Below are 17,485 nucleotides of genomic sequence, written 5' to 3' on the forward strand. Positions count from 1 at the left end.
CCCGTTTTTAACCCACACAACAGATTACAGACACCAAGACAGTGTGATGGCAAGGTCTCAACAGCAAAGTAAAGCACTTGAAACAATACACAAACAACGGGATCTGCTGTCCTATAATGTAATAAAGTGTCTCATTATAGAAAATCTAATAGAGCCAGCTTTGAAATTGCAGCTAACGTTTTGTGTAGATCAACAATTTAGCTATTACAAGTAATTCAAATGCAATGCTTCAATCTACTCTAGGGGCTTAAAATGGATATTTACACTGATGTTTTCTGGGGGATAATATCCCAGTTTAGCTTTACCAAAACCGTAGCCTCTGAGGCCTCTGAAAGAAATCCTGTACTACACTTCCCCATACAAGGGCTCCTAGGGAAGGAATGATGTAAGGGAACATTTCTCCCAGCCTTTTACCCACCACTGTCTTCCTTCTTAATCCCTGTCCTGCAGGTACCAGCAGGCAGAGGTCCAGACTGAGGCACAGCGCTGCCACTCCTGATTCACCTCCTGGGGCTGCTGCAGCCTGTAGCTGATGGGGTCATTGCTTTCACATCCAATTGTTATCTAAAGCTGGCCTGACAAGGTCTGGAATATCTTCCAAGTCACCTCCCAGTGCTCATAGGTAGTACATGCCATTTACTTGGACAGCAGTCTTCTAATTCAAACTACATTGAGTGCAGACCTGTGCTTGTGTTCATGTAAACACTCCCATAAGCCATGATACTGCCATGCTTTTTGCTCTAAAACAAAATTCACAGGGGCAGCAAGAAGCAGCCACCATGTAGATGATCCTGGTCTGCTTACATGTCACCTTCTTGTTCCTCCCAATCCAGCAAGACCCTCAGATGCTTCTTCAGGGTCTGAACAGGGAAGACTTGGAGCTCCCTCACACCTCTAAGGTCAGACAAACAAACAAACAAACAAACACAACCACAAAAACGAAAACAACCAAAAACCAACCAAACAAACAAACCAAAACCTGAGTCAGTGGAAGTTATTATTAACAGAGTGAAACAACAGCAATGCTCCTACTATAGAAGGTCAAGCACTTACATGCGACGGCTGGCTCTGTCAGCCCCCACTGAACTGGGCACATACTGGGGTTACCAAACCTAGTCCAGGACTGTGAGGTAAGTGAACCACCCTGGAGTAGCAGCTAACACTAGGACCAGATGACAGTAATTAGTAGCATAGATTTGTTTCATACAGGATCAAAACCTACAGATCAAAACCTATGCACTGAGCATAAGGGAATTACTCTGTTCCCACTGCCTCTCCCCATCATACCACTGCCAGTGATATTTGGACATCAATTTTCAAGTTTGAACATCTCAGTCCAACTCTTACAGTTGAACCAGTACAGCAGGTACTGTACAAAGACATTTATGGAGCATTTGTGGTCAGTGAGTAAACAATCACTGCTGAAATTTAAATATAGAATGTTCCCAAGGATATTGCTGCCCATGTTTAAAAACAGACCAAACAAGCTCGCTGTAAATTTTCAGAGACTTTGCCAAGCTGAAGTTCTTGGATTTGCTTTACCACAACTGAAACAGTAAATCTTTAAGGTGCTGATGTAAAAGCACTAGTGACAACTTCTAGTTCACAGAGGAACTGTAATTGCATGGAAGGAAAAAAGTAAAGGAAAAAGTAAACAAGTCAAGCATCATAAAGGAAGTTCAGTATGGTAAGGGTTTGGAGTACCCTGTTTATTCTATCTTCTTTTCTACATGAATTATCTTTCTTTGTGGTAGTCTATACCAGTTAGGGATTTTGGTTTCGAATAAAAGGCAGCTGGCAAAAAGTAAATATCTATTTTGTAAATGTGTAATTCCAATTGTTCTCATACAATGACCAATCTTGTTTCAAGATATGATGGATGAGACTTGTTTTACTTTGCTCACACCAGTGACCTCTCCTTTTAACGTAGTGCACGAGAGTGGCAAGGAGGGCTTCTGCTCACCATATCCTGCCAGCAGTGCACTGGTTTCATTGTGTGCTGCTCCCTTTGCAGGGAGATGAGTTTCCCTTTTCCTAAAGGCAATGAAATACTCACTGGAGGGGAGGCTTCAAGAGTACATCGAGAGGATGTAGAGGAACCAGCAAGGACTAAGCCTGCAGACCCATCAAAACCTTGTGCGCTTGGGAAGCAGGTCCCTAAGGGATCCATGCCTTGGAGGCTAAAAAAGCAAGGACTTCTAGGGTCCAGAGGAGATTCTAAAGATTTCCTTACAGCCCAGGATTTCTTTGCTGGACCAAAAGCAAGCCTGAAGAAAAAATCTCACATCGCAAGAAGGTATTTCACAGGGAAACTATTTACAACCCCCTGCACAAACATTATGTCTTATCCAACAGCTTGATATTTGAAAAAATGTTTACTGCTTCTGCTCAAACAAAACTCTACATTTAAAAGCCAAAGCCCATTTTCATGCATTTAGATGTTTGCTTTCAAGAGAAAATGAAGACAGACCCACCTTGGACTTCTGACCACTTTGGAGTCCTATTAAACTGCAAAGGAAATTCAGGTAACCAGAAATTCTGTAAAACTATTGAAATACATAATGAAATAAAAAAAAATTAAAATAATATGCAAAACATCTTAGAAAACTGTTGCTGTTGGAATGTTAGTTCTGAAGGATTGATTTCCATACTGTAGTAAAGTTTCTTTCAGAGTATTTCAACCCCAGGCCAAACTTGCAAAGACAGTTTCTGAGAGAGAAAAACAAGTTGTATTGAAGCTCTAATGAATGATGAATTATAAACCCAAAGTGATTACAATTGTTTGTGGACAGGTATATAATGTCATTGAACAGCTTGAAGGCAATAAGAATGATAATTTGTCTATGTCACTGCATGAATATACAGGATTCTTCTCCACAGACTGCTGAAATACCAAGAGTATATAATCACATTGGGAAAAATAAATTTTTCTCGCATGCTCTACATGAACTGTTGACATGTTTTCCTCCCTGCCAGAAAGTGTTAGGGAGACAGAGCAAATATAGAACATCCATTGGGAAATTATTTTGCATTTTGCAAAATGGCAGGAAAGATATTCCTTCTGCATTGCTTGAACAATAGGAAACATCCACTAGAAAATCTTGAAAATTACTAGTTAGTGCATTTCATGAATTCCAAAACAAGCATATTTTACATATTAGGCCTCTTCTACAAATATAATTTAATTACTTGAAAGATAGATAAATGAATGTATCTGTATGCACACGAGTTTTCCTTTAAAAAAGGAAAATACTTCCTTTTAAATATGAGTTCTTTAAAATATATCTACCTTGTCCTTAATGAACAATTGACTGCATGTCAGGAGTATAGAGTTTTGATGTTTCAGAGCCTGCTATATTCACGTGTGAATTCTTGTCCTGTAAAGGTTGAACATATAAGGTACTTTTATAGAGAAAATTGAGGGGATTTCATATGGAAAACAGATTTTAGGTCTTTAACAGGATAGGCAAAAACATGTGGATTATTAAGAGCTGTAACTAACTTTGAAAAGTAAGAGAAAAGGGGCTATTGTAGAGTGCTAAAGAGCTCAAGGGTGTTTAGGATCGTAATTCTGCCCTTCCACTTTTTCTGGTCTTCCCTTCTCCCATCCTTCTCTCCAAGGATGTGCTTCCCCACCCCTGTCCACCTCTGTCCTGTTCTGCCTCGCCTGCTGCAGGGAGCAGTGTTCTTGTTGCTAACAGTCCTCAGCTGCCCGAGGGCTGGCAAAAGCACCTCATGAGCTGAGAAGGGAGGAGAAGGAGCAGAAGGAGGCAGAGAATCCCAGGAGAGGCTACTTTAATCTTTTCTCTCCAGTTACACAAAACTTTCCCTTCTCCATAGGCTTAGCTCTGATGCTCAGGACAATGTTGGTGCACTGGATGCACTGGTGAAGGTTTTATTCAGCGTGACTGGGTGAAGCAGGCAGCAAGCACACAGGTGTTCACCATGCCCAGGTGTGTTTCATTCTTTTAACAGTCTGCCAGAAGAAATTGAAGGCCCCTCAAAAGCCTCCTTGTAGACCTCTGTGTAGTAGATCAACATAATCTTCCATAAATTCCAGTACATCAAAGAAATATTAGCACTGGGGCTCTGCATTTTTTCCTTTGGAAAGAGTTTGACTAGGTTCAATATGGCCTGGATTTGTCAAAGCCTGACTTCTGTTCCTTGCTCTTGTGTAGATGTAAATTAAGCACAGTATAAAGCAAACAAAAATCTTCTAAATTAAAGTTTGCAGATAGGGAATTATGCAATAGGGATTATAAAGCAAAAAGAGTCTGTAAGGAAAAAGAGTGTGGAATATTCGTTTTCTTTTAAAACAGGAAGGTTAAATGCTGTTTAGTTATTCATAAATCATACATTGTTCTATGATGGCTTCACTTCCAGACAGCTTGACTGGGGTTCTTTACTGTTCCACACTGAGATTATGGGAATGCTTTTGGATTAACAACTCCATCACGGCATCTAAACACTGAATTACTGATTTTAGTACTCAGAATGGAAGAAAATAAGGCTGAAATTTGGGATAAAAATATGTCAAGGAGCACTTAATAAATACCTCTTAAAATTTTTACATTACTAGATACAACACATGATATTTTGAAAATGGAATTTGACTTACTCTAAAGTTGTTTATGGCTTATTTTTGTTTCTCAGTTACAATTTGCAATTCCAGATACAATGATAACTTTGTATGTAAGGCATGCCCTTAATTCATGTACACTGTTAGTGGATAGTTTCCTGAATAGTGAAGTATGAATTTGCCTCTAAGGTTGCTTCTTTCAGAAGTTGTATCACATCTGATACCGGCAACAGGATTTGCCACTCCTAAGGCAGAAAATGAATGCTCAGAATATACCAATCTCTCTTGGCTGAGAGCCACACTTTCAATTTATCAGGCATGCTTTTCAGTAATGGGTTAACCCTTATAGACAGCTAATGTTCACTCTGCTTTTGCTGGAATAGATTTAGGATAAAATATTTATATCTCTCCACTGGAATAAGCATAAAAAAGGCAGAATTGTTCAAAATAATGGTCTAAAAGAGGAGTAAAAAAATGAGAGCCCAAAATAGGCTAATAAAATCCTTCTCAAATATGCAGATTTTTTTTATATTTGACATTAATACGGAAGAAGATTTGGTATCACTGGTCAGCAACATGCTAGAAAATGTTAACAAGTACATACAAAGTGAATCATGAGGCTCTGCATGGATTTAAAAGGGTAGATCATGCTTAGATTTTGTAAGGAGGAGGCACAGAAGTGTGTTTGTGTGCGTGCATGTATAGACATATATGCATGTGTATAGACACACATGTATATATATACACATACATATAGACACACAAATATGCACGCACACACATATATGCATGTATATATGTATGCATGTGTGTATGTATAGATATACACACACAGCTTAAAAGATAAAGTGACTTTTAGCCTAATTTTCCTGGGAAAGGTATTCAGAAGAACTCTTGACATTTTCATACGTAATCACTTGGAGGAACAGGAAAGACTCTCAGGCTATGGGGCTGGTCTCAGGGAATGCTCATTGGAGAGTGATAAAAAAGTCTGAGGATCCCAAATACTCACAATGGCCACCTCATCAGGATTCCCTGCCTTTAACAGACACAATGTGTGATGGTCTCCATTAGCTACCCAGGTGTAAAATTAGTTGATACAGGTTGCATGTGTGCCCAGAGCTGTTTCTTTAATGAACTTTGAGTAAGAACAAGAGTTTCTCTTGTAATGTAAAACTGGCAAAAGTCTTCAATATGAATAAAATTGTCTGTACTCCTATCCTGCCCTGTGATGGGCACCACTTCCAACAAAGGGGCATCCACAGTTTCTCTGGGCAACCTTTTCTAGTGTCTCACCACACAAACCAAATAAATAATTTAGTCTTAATGTAGCTTCCCTTTTCATTCATGCCCAAGTCTGTAGAATAAATGCAAGTGGAAAAGGGGATGGCCTTACCCTGGACAAAGCTGGACCTTCCTTGCAAATTTACACCTGTATAAAAGAGAAAGCCTGCTCCCACACATGGCTCATCATTGCAGATCATTGCTCCTGCAGTTTAGGGACTCACACCACTGTCCAGGCTTTGACGGTGACTCTTCTCTGCAAGAAGCAGCTCCATAATCAGGATATGCATAATCAGGATATCAGTGCAAGTAAATAGCAAGGACAGGTAATTGCTTTCAACTTCTATCATTCTCAGTTTCTGCTATGAAATACAACCACAGTTTCTCTGGGCAACCTGTTCCCATGCCTTACCACCACAAATGAGGGTCGCAGTATATTATTTGGGCTTAATGTGCCTTGCGCTGTTAATGGTTTCCAATTTACCACGTGTACAAAAGCAGGAAGTTCTTCTGACCTTTTCTCCCTCAAGCTTTTATTAGGACAAAAGAGAGAAGCCAGTAAAAGACCTCCCAAAAACAAAGCAAACCCTACACAGCAGGTGAATAGGCAGACAAAACAGGTAATTGGAGAGCCATATGTAGCTCAGGCAAGATCCACTCTTTCGAAACTCTTAGTCACCTCTTCAAAACATGCTTTAATCTTCCAACTGAATAGGTGGAACAATATGACTAATATAAAATCTAAACCCTTACTGAAAAATTAAGCTATGCAATTCCCAAGTCAGTAGTTGCACTAAGTGGAAGCACTGGGAAAAGTTCCTCTAAGCCCCTTTAGCAACATCATCAAAACAAAAGCATTAACCTAAAGGGTAGCCATATGTTAACCAACTCCTCCCTGCCTCCTTAAAAAAAAAAAAAATTTAAAAAAAAATCTGAAAGAATAAGGAAGAGTGGGATTTTGTGGCCTTCTTTTTGGTACTGGTTAGCTTTTGGATAGTTTTGTCATCTAACTGGAAAGATAAGAATGCAACAGTGCGAGAGAGAATACTGGAAATGCAGTAGCAGGTTTAATAAAAGGTAAAATAATTAAGTTAATAGCAATTACTGTGTATGCCTCAAGCTGCTATCTAATCAGCTATTACAACCTAAGCAAGACTGGGCTGCACTGGTACTTAAGGGAGAAATCCCATATGCCATTGAAAACACAGCTAATGATTCAATAGCTTTTAAGTCTCTCTTCTGATTCACTTAGGAAAACAGATCACACCAAGGGTTTAGAAGGAACTTCATATTTACTACCAAATAGAATAATAGTATTAATATTAGAAAAGGTATTTGCTTTCTTATCTACTACACTGCTTTCATAGTGTAGTAGTTTCATAGAAATATGGAATATATCTTCAGATTTCTACAGCATTTTAGAGGTACTAAATAGCAGTTGTATTTTATGTCAGAAGTGGTTTCTACTTTAGGGCTGGACAAAGTGATTCTCAATTAAATGCCATGAGCTTTACACACTTAACACACTTAAATAGTACTATATAAAATTTATAAGACTCCTATGAGACAGCAGCAAGGTCTGACCCAGAGTTCATGCAACCAGGATGAAAATCTCCTAAGCAGACGCTGAACAGCTGGGCCATGCATCAATAAATCACATGTAAAATCTGTATTCTTTAGGCTGGTAAATGAGCTCCATGGCAATGAGTTTCACCCTCAGATTCTAATGTCCTTTGGAAACCAGCTCAATAAAGTTTTAATGTTAACATATACTTTTAATACTATTAGAACAATATGAATGACCAGTTAGTGAAATAAGTGTCATTAGAGACACCCAGACATCATGGAAGAACATTTTGTGGGAACGCAGACTAGAAGTTTTGGGTCTTCTGTGGAGCATAATGTGCTGTTACACTGGAGAAGAGGTAATAATTCATTTTATATACTGGAGATAATGTGCTGAAGGGGAAATAAATGGACCACATCGGTTAAGTCTGCTACACAATGTAAGGAATTTTAAAAACCATGTCTTTGCTGAGAGAGAAACCCCTCCTGGAATAAGTGCTACATCAGTTAATAACAGAAGATGAAATCTGGATAAAGCAAAGAAATTTTATTTAAAACACTAATGAAATACATTGTATAGTTTAATGTGAATGTGAGTTAATCAGTCTTTTGTGTATCCAGATACTAGAGTGGCTGCAAATATCTGTGACTAAGAATGACTTAAGCAACCAGCAAATATGTAAATTTTGCAGTTTGGCACTAGAGCAATCTATCTTGATTTCTTGAATCTACCAAGTCTATCTTGAATATATGTATTATTAAAGTCCCACTAAGACAAGCTGAAGAAAAGAGGGATAGCTCATATTTGAAATTTTTTGCCTGTTTATTCTTAGACATAAAGGCCATATTTCTGGCATACAATGAAGTTAGAGTTTCTGGTGTATAATGAAGTACCTGAGTTAGAGCCAGCCTGAGCCAGCAGGTCCCCATGCCACAGCCTGGCACTACACAGAGCCAGCACTTCAAGGCTCAGAGAAGTTCAGATGTGTTTGTAGAGAATAAATGCTCGGGGCAGTGCCATGCCAATGCAGCTACACATTTCCAGATCTGAACAGCTTCTGTGTGTTTCTGCACAATAGATTCTTGTATTCCTCAACAGATTAACTCCAGGAAAGCCACTGGTGTCAATACGGCCAGAAATCTAGGTTTCGTTACAACACGAGCCTTGCTGCTATTTCTTACCAATTTCTCTGACAGCGAGCTGTGTGAAAGAGAAATGTAAATATATTGTCAAATGTGGTTTTTAAGGTATTCAATGTGTTTCCAATGCATTTTATTTTAGGATACAGTCTTCTAAGTATATTGGGCAGTAGAGTTTAGTATTACATTTATGTTTTTTCTAACCATCAGAAAGTTAGGCAGCATTGTGCTTTCTATTATCAGATTCACTGAAAAATAATAGTCCAGTCTTTGGATCCTGCAATCTATACTTGGTACAGGGTTTGAGGTGTCATATGGGAAAAAAAAAAAAAAAAAAAGCAAACAACCAAAAAAAAACCAAACCAAAAAAAAAAAAAAAAAAAAAAACCAGTCAAAAGTGGCTTATCAGTCCCAATAAATATTTAGGACCAACTTGCCTTAGGGATGGCCCTAACTTGCATTAGCCAGTGCCCTGTCTGTGTACATTTGCCCATGCCCCATCCATACTCAGTTGCCTTAAGGCCTGATTGTATTCCAGTGCATGCAATCAGGGCACTCTAAATCTGCATGTTTCACAAGCTCCTTGACTGCATATTTCCAGTCTTCTTGGAGAGTGCAGTGCCTTGTTGTGAAACCTACACCAGGAGCTCTCCAGAACCTGGTGGTGTAATCCTGGTCTGGTATAAAGCAGTACAAGTGAGGGCCTAGCAATAAGTCTTGTGGAGAAATTCAGCTCCACATTATGAAACCTAAAGACAGATGCCTATTTGTGATTGTCCACAGGCAAGCCATGTGTTTAAGCTGACATGACAAATGAATCGAGTCAGACACTTGTGAGAGGGAAATTCAACTCCTTTCAGAGCAGAGGACAAGGGAGTCCTGAGTCCTTAGTGCTGAGACACACCAGATCTCCCTCCTGACCTTCCATTGCAGCTCTGGGAGGATGTGGACCTCCTGGAGGTGCTGCCTCATGTCGCGGTGTGAATGCCTCAGTTACAGCTCAGCTAGCACACAATAATTGGGTGTGGGCATCTCATTTGAGTCTCCCAGCATGGGTCAGCTGCAATGTTCTGCAGGCTCCTGCATTGTCTAGATCTCCACTGCTTGTGACAAACTCTTCAAACCCACAGGTCAACATCCACATATAGACAACTAAAATTAGTTTTATTAATTAATGTATAATATCCCCAGTGGCTTCTGCATAAAAAGGATTAAGTGCACAAATACTGAAGCAGTTATTTATGAAATGCTTGAAGTCTCTGATACAGGAAATGCGCTTGGTCTTTCTGAAGTAAATGAATGTGGCAACTATTTCCCCAGCAGGGGTTAGCTGCTGAGTTGTTTTAAATCCAGAAAACATTGGCAAATAAACATTATTTTTGTATCTCTCTCTTCACCCAGAAGATGTGGTGCAGCCAGGTCCTTAAAATAGAGTGGAGCTGGAAAGGATTTGGGGCAGCTGGAGAAACTGTCAGTGACGAGACGGCTGTACGAGCAAACGCCTCAAAGCTGAAATTCGTATGAGCTAAAGGCTACAATAAATGAAAGAGATTCACAGAAAGCGTGAGCATTGTCAGCATGTTTCTTCCTCTTCCCTGTTCTTTGAAGCCAACCAATATCGAGGAAAGCAGCCAGAGCAGAAAAGGAAGCAGTCTGAATTTATAAGCCTAACAAGCAAGTGTAAGACTTTGGGACTTAAGAGGATGATGGGAAAAAATCATGCCAAACCCAGTTCTCAGCAACTTCCCAGAATCACTTCTTTTAGAAACTGGAAGATTCATCTTTCTGCTTGGTGTGGAAATAAAGATATCAGTGAAACACAGAGCTTTACAGGCATGTGGATATCATGGCCACCATCATCCTTTTCTCCCTCTATTGGAAAACGGCTATTTTATCCCAGTGATATGTTCAGAGGTGATATTGCTTTTTCTCACATCAGTCTCTGAGCAGATAAGAGAGTTTGTTTCCGTGTGGTACAGAGAATTCCACAAAGGCCTAAAAACGATGAGTTGATATTTTTTTCCATTTTAAGTACTGAAGTTCATGAAATGAACTAACAGTCTTCTACAGATTTGGGCAAGGTTTTGCTGGAACATAATTACAACAGAAGAGTAGGTGTAGGAAATGGGATTTTTGGATCCAGCCGAAATACAGAATAATAAGTTTTGTTTTTAAGTAGTAGTACTTCTCCTTTAACTAAATACTGCTGCTTCATGCATTTAAACTAATAGTAATTTCCTAATAAAAACACATATAAGTAAACTGATCATATAGGCAAGAAGGAGAAAAAATAATATGTATGCGTTTGTCAGGAGTATTAACTTTGGTAACTTTGAGATACAATGTGGAAAATCTACAGGCAACAATTCCATCTTGGATAAATTTGATAGCAAGTAACAATCATTAAAATCAGAATTTACAGAGAACAAGGATGCAATATCTGCTAAGGAAGAAGTTAAGAGTTTTTTTAGGTGGTCAGTCTTTCAAATACCTTTATCCAGAAATTCAGACTGTATAAACACATTTTTGATTTCCTGAAACTGAATCCTGCATGAAAAGGCAAGCTGGATTTCTATAATGCCACACTTTCAGAAGGCAGGAGAAGTGGAAAGGACAGGTAATTACATCTAATTAAACTTTATTAGGATGCACATAGACAGGGGATTGAATGTTATATTTGTTTGGATTACTTCATTTTCAGTGAAGATACTTAAAATAATTTTTTTTTGCCACTAAAAATTCTCTCTATATTCACAAAAACAAAAGAAACCACTCATTTTGCAATTATTACAATCAATTAAAATGCTTCAGAAAATTGTATGCTTTCTTTTAATATATTCCTAAAGGACAATTTTTTTGTTGTTGTTTTGGAGGAGCCTGGAATCCACAGGATTTAAGATATTTTGCAATAAAATGTGAAAAAGCAAAGGGTAGGTGCTGTCTGGACTTCTTGGTCATTTGCACACTTTTTGAAGGAAGGAAATAATAATGTGTAAACTAAGCAAATAGTTAAAAAATTTTCTCCAAAAGTCAAATTCTGTATTACACAATGAATTTAAAGCACAGTTTCAGTTGCATTTTCAGTAATTGATAATACATTCTATATTAAGGGAGAATAGTTGCTCATTAAGATGGAAAATGTTTCCATTTGATTACCATTCACTTCTGATAAGTTGAAGAGAACTTTGAATTTGTCTCATGTCCTTATTGTACCAGCTGTCGTCTTATGCAAGGATATATTTTATATTTAGCTTTTTTTTTTTTCCTTTGCCATTATATTCCTCCAAAAGCAATTTTCTTATTGGCATCTTACTAATAAGGAATGAATTAGTTCAGATGAAAGAAAATTATTTTAGAAAGGAAAAAGTTTTAAAAAAATTCCCAGGGTAGATCACTTTTACTACACACTTCTGTTATTTGTTGAGAGTGTTCCACCTGTTAGTCATTTGTAGGAAATCTCATGCAAAATTATTTACCAGTAAAACACACTGACCTAGGGGGTCACCGGTAAGAAACACACTGGGGCAACCCCTGGGTCCTGTCCACTTCACACAGCTATTCACACAATAGCAAAGTGAGCATAATTGCTGTCATTCCAAAATGCAATTATTTTTAATGGATATTAGTCACTGATAAAAATAATGATTTAGAGCTTAAACTACCTGCCAAAATAGATGTCTACTGATGCTGATGCTTTTCCTGATTATCATAGGGTGAGAAAATGCAATATTCATCTTCCATCACTTGATTGATCCACCATAGAAAATCTGACTGAGTCAGGACTCACCTTATCAACTAAATGATCAGACAGCAAATCGAGCCAACAGCCTGATCAGTTATTCTGCAGTCTTAAGAGATTGCAGTTGAGAAGAAGCTTTGTTTATTGCATCTGTAAGTAATATATAAATTGTATCACCGGCCTCTAGAGGAAAAGAGTTTTTCAAGATCTCTAGGTGAGGTTCTTTCAGAGATAAACACATTCAGATATCAAATGACCAGGAGGAACAAAGCATAAGAAAAGCACGAAATCTGTTCAAGGAGAACCAAAGTACAGTACTCCTGTAATCACCATTTGTCAGAAAGGCTGACCCCTTTTTTGTTTCTTTAAGATGATTATCTCACAGAAGAAAAAGCAAAGCAGTGGTCCCTGATGCTGTTGTACATCACAATGACACGGATTCCAAGTCTCAGAAGGCTGAAAATGACTCCTTTATTTTTGGGATGTGCCTCCCTTATATACTTTTTTACACAGACCAATTTGATTGGTGACAAGAAGACAAACCTCTTCAATCACATTGGTCAGACCAGAGGGACATCAAGAAGAAGTCCTTCCTGGGGAAAGAATGTAAACATAGGTACAGTTACAAAAACACTTTTCTTGTTTACAGAAAATTTCCTAGGAAAAGAATTTCAGAAAACCAAAACATCTCAGGCACGAACCAGGGCTACAGTCACCTGCAAACAAATAATATCCTCATAAGAAGAAAATATCACACTGATAGAAGTATTTAATGAAACATCCACTGTCAATTAGGAGTCTTTATTTTTCTGTACTTTTGTGCTCTGAGAAAATATGGTTAGCCTGGGGCACTGGTAGTGGTATATGGAGATCACTCACCTTGAACTCTGCTTCCAACACCAGCCACTAGTCACTAGTGGCCACGGACTGCCAGCCCCTGAAGACCACCCCTTGACCTGCACAGGATGAGTCGAGTGCTCTCAGCCCAGCACCCAGCAAGAAACGTAAGTACCACGTGTTTGATGCTGGTCACAAACCCCAGCGGGCCTTTTGGCTATGAAGACAAGAATTTGTTATGGTATGACAATTTTCTGCCTGCTTTTCAGATTAGTTTTGAGACAAGGCAGCATATGGAAGCTTACTTGGTTGCAGCAGCCTCTGCCTGCTCTGTGAATCTCTGCCAACTGACTGAGATTACATGTCTATCACCAGCTCTAAAATTCACATAACACCAAATGTATATTGTCTATTTCACCTACTGCAGAGCTGGAGCCTCCAGCTTCCGGGAGATCAAATATCATCAGCCTTCCCTTTCCATGCAGAGTAAACAGCCTTTTTTTTCCTGACATTGCTTTCAAATGCTGTGACTATATCCAGCTGCTGCATTTCATTAAGGCATCATCTTTGATGTATTACTAATACACCGATTCAATGAAATATTAAGACAAAATGACCTCATGTTGGCTAGCAGAAGCCAGGCACAGTGAGAAGTAGGAACTGGAAGTGCTCTGACTATTTGCAGTGGCTCCATCTGGAGATGTGATGAGTTGCATATCTCAAAATAAAAGACTCTCCATTCAACCTCAGTCATCAAGATAATAGAATATACTGTTTAAATCAAGAGCAAATATCAAAGAAGTGATAAAATGATCTCTACAAGAAACATGTAGTCTCAGTCTTCCATATTACCTTAAATGAAATATTTTGAGATCTCTAGTCAGCAAGTCTTTCTTATTAATACATGTGGTCATTCTGATTTTCCCCTCATTGCTTTTCAGAAATACTTTATTGAGTACAAGAGCCCTCCATATTTGTTACCCGTTATTATCACCTGTCCTTCAGCGCTGTCTAAAGATCCAGCATGAGATCAAGAACAACTCTGGTAAAAGCTGCTGTACACAAGAGCAGTAAAATCCTGTGCCAAATATCAGCAATCAGGGATGGACAGCGTTGTCACAAAAGAAATAATCTTGTTATGTCCATTCAATTGTACTAGTATTTTCAATATGCTCTTGGTGCTGCTCTTCTTCTTTTCTGTATTTAGTTCTGTTAAATAAATAAGAAAAATCCTACTATTGCATTCCCTCACTGTTCCTTGTGTACTGCCTTTTCATTCCAAATATTTACTTATCTCTAACTCAGGAAGAAATATTTCTTCAGGCCAAGTTTAGGGATAATGGTTGCATGCTATGTGCAATCTTTAGAAGAAGAGATATGTCATTATGTGCATTAAGGCTGTCTTGAATTGGGGCCTTATGAGTTAATGGTCAGGAGCACTGAGCACAGGAATACTGCTCAAGGTCTGTTGTGTAAGGGAAAGACTTACAGAGAGCAGGGGCTTGCCAGGCACTCTGATTCCTGATAGCACACTGCAGAGGGATGAGTGTCCTCGTAGGTAAAGACTTCTGACAGCGTGGACATTTTCCTGGCTTTGGAAAGAGAAAAGGCCATGTAATTAATAGAGAAAAAAATAGCAATGCCTAATCAGTCAGCAGTACTGCACTGCTTCAGATTTTGCAGCTGACGAGGCAAGTTCCCTCCCCTGCGTCCTCAGGCCCAAGTGCCCTCCGGTAGCATCCTGGCAGGAGCTACTGTTCAGATGTGTTGCTAAATTACCACTGTCTTAATTTCTTATAAAAATAGAAGAAAAAAGGAAAATACACTACCAAATAATATGTAAAGAAAATATCTTTCAGGCGAAAGGAGGGAATGCAGGGATGCAGCAGTCGGCAGGTGCACCCCAGTGCCTGGCTGCTCCTTGCATCCTGCCTGTCTGCACAGAAACTGTCACTATCCCAGTCTGAGAAGATAAATACTCACTGGTCCCTGGCTTCTCTGAACATGACCAAAAGCTTCTGCACTTCTCAAATTCTATATGCTTTAGGAAGATATTCAGGGTAGGATCTGAGCTTTAAAGCAGTTGGAAAATCCTTTTTAAATCTCAGCACAGGATTTTTTTCTTTTTGGCCTGCAGGCATTTCTAATAGTAGAACATCACTTTCCTGCCAAGACAAATTCTACCTCTTGCTTTTATTTTCCCATGCCACTTCCTGTGCCAATCAGCCTTCCAATTCTCCTGCAAATCCTGCTAGAAAAGCACTTCTTCTGCTTCTCTTTTCATCACTGATTTCTTCTTTAGTACAGTACCCTACTGTACGTAGATTATAGCCTTTCTCTTAAATTGTTCACCTCAGTTGCCTGTTGATAAAGATGGTACATACTGCTAAAAAGTAGGTGCTGCTAAAGAATGGCAGAGAAACATTTCCCCAAAAGTGTTTCTGTTTCTGTGCATTGCTCTCATACAGCTCATCCTGTGGACAAGCTCATAGATTATTCCTTTGCACATTCCACTACATGATATTGTACTTCTCCTCTTCTCCTTATTTTATTAGGAATGAGTACAATGGAGGTTCAAATGCGTGTTTGAACAGGGTAATGCACAAAAGGAGAAGGAACTGGATCTAGCTGTGGCCCCTTTAATTCTGCAACTATAAATGCTTCTTGCAATCAGCTCTGAGGCTTCAGTGAAGAGCAGCTCACAGATATTTTTCCACCAGGACTGAGTACACCACCAGTATCATGTTTCAATAGAACAGCTGGTGCTTAAAAGGATGGTAATTACAATTTTATTCAAAAAATCAGAACTGGTGGAGCTAAGATCATTGATTCAGATGGATGACCTTGAAAGGCAGATTGCAACAAACTTGTTGAACTTCTGAAAAAGTAAAAAAAAAATAAATAAAAATAGATCTCTCTACAATATTTCTGGTACTTTTTAGTAATATGCTACAATCTTCAATTTCCCCCCAAATACTGTCATTATGAAAATTGACTGAGAAAAAAAAAGTAGTCTGAAAAGCCTCATTATTTTACTATTCCTTCCAAGGGTAGGGATGATGTTCTAAAAGCTCCACATCCCTGTAATTAAAAGCTCTGCAAAATTTTAGGTTTGAACAGTAGATCATGCTGATGGTGTGTTTTATAGAAATGAAAAGACAAAAAGAGCTGTACTGGTTTGGGAAATGGACAGCCAGTCCCCAACACAGACAGCGGCCATAAGCAGCTGTACAAGGAAGAATATGAGATTATAGCAAGCCTACAGTATTATTTCCTCTGAACATTTCCCATTCTCCATGTGTTTGGGGTTCACACCCACAACATCAGTGCATTTCCCTTTGGTGACCCTGGGCAGTGTCTGAAACCTACACTGACACTCAAAGGGTCTGCAGCATCCTGCAGCAAAGTTGTACAGCTTTGCTATGAGTTGTGTGAAACATAGCATACCTGGGTAATTCAGGCTGGAAGGGACCTGAAGATGGTTGTAGTCCAGCCTCCTGCTCAAAACAGAGTCAGCTACGGGGTCAGATTAAGTTGTTCAGGGCTTTATCCACTGAAAACTTCCATGGGTAGAAACTGCACAACCAATATTGTTTTTATTTATTGGAACCAATATGTTCCAATATTTTTTTAGTCTCACCGGGAAAATATTTTCCTTTATACCCACTGTTATCTGCCATTCAGCTCTTCATGGCCATTGTCCTTTGTCTTGCTGCTATGAACTGCCAGGAGGATCCTGGTTCCAGCTTCTCAGTAAGGCAAGGGTACTGTTTGATAGGTGCTAGTTAGTATTGGTTAGTCAGTACCGCTGTCAGGTTCCCCCAGAACCATCCCTTTCCCAGACTGAAGATTCCCTGCTGCCTCAGTATCTCCTTTAAGTGCCCCCGATTTGACCATTGAGGGTAATCCTTCGCTGAATTCACTCCAGTTTATTGATGTCCTTCTTGTACTGTAGAGCCCAAAACTGGATGCAGAATTCCAGCTGTGCTCTAATGAGTGCTGAGAGAAGAGTAACAATCTCTTGGCCATGTTGCTCCTACTGGCACAGCTGGGCATGCTCTCAGGCATCCCCACTACACGTGGCATGATATTGACTCATGTTTGATCCTGCTGACAGCCACTAGTCCCAGCCCTTTCCCACAGAGCTTTTCCCCAGGTGCTCAGTCCCCCATGATCATCCAGCTGTTAACACAGGGCCCTCCAAATCCAAAATTTACACAGCAGCATAAGGTTACTCACTGTTTTCTTCTCTGTTCCAAATAATTTCTTGGGTTTTGTTGGCTTGATTTGAGTGTTTTTGTCAACATTTGCCTAAACCCACATATATTATAGCGAAGTGT

The 17,485-nt window shown here is 39.2% G+C and overlaps 1 long non-coding RNA gene across 1 annotated transcript; it reads left to right on the forward strand.

The window, feature by feature from the left end:
- The first annotated feature begins 8,965 nt into the window (after positions 1 to 8,965).
- Positions 8,966 to 14,322, forward strand: LOC136290191 (uncharacterized). Its single transcript, XR_010721036.1, has 3 exons — positions 8,966 to 11,186; positions 12,679 to 13,312; positions 14,087 to 14,322. It is a non-coding gene; the product is annotated as an uncharacterized lncRNA (long non-coding RNA).
- The last annotated feature ends 3,163 nt before the right edge of the window (positions 14,323 to 17,485 follow it).

This window comes from Chamaea fasciata, unplaced genomic scaffold (assembly GCF_029207755.1).
Source record: "Chamaea fasciata isolate MVZ Bird 193981 ecotype frontalis unplaced genomic scaffold, bChaFas1.0.hap1 SCAF_5, whole genome shotgun sequence".
Lineage (NCBI taxonomy): Eukaryota > Metazoa > Chordata > Aves > Passeriformes > Sylviidae > Chamaea > Chamaea fasciata.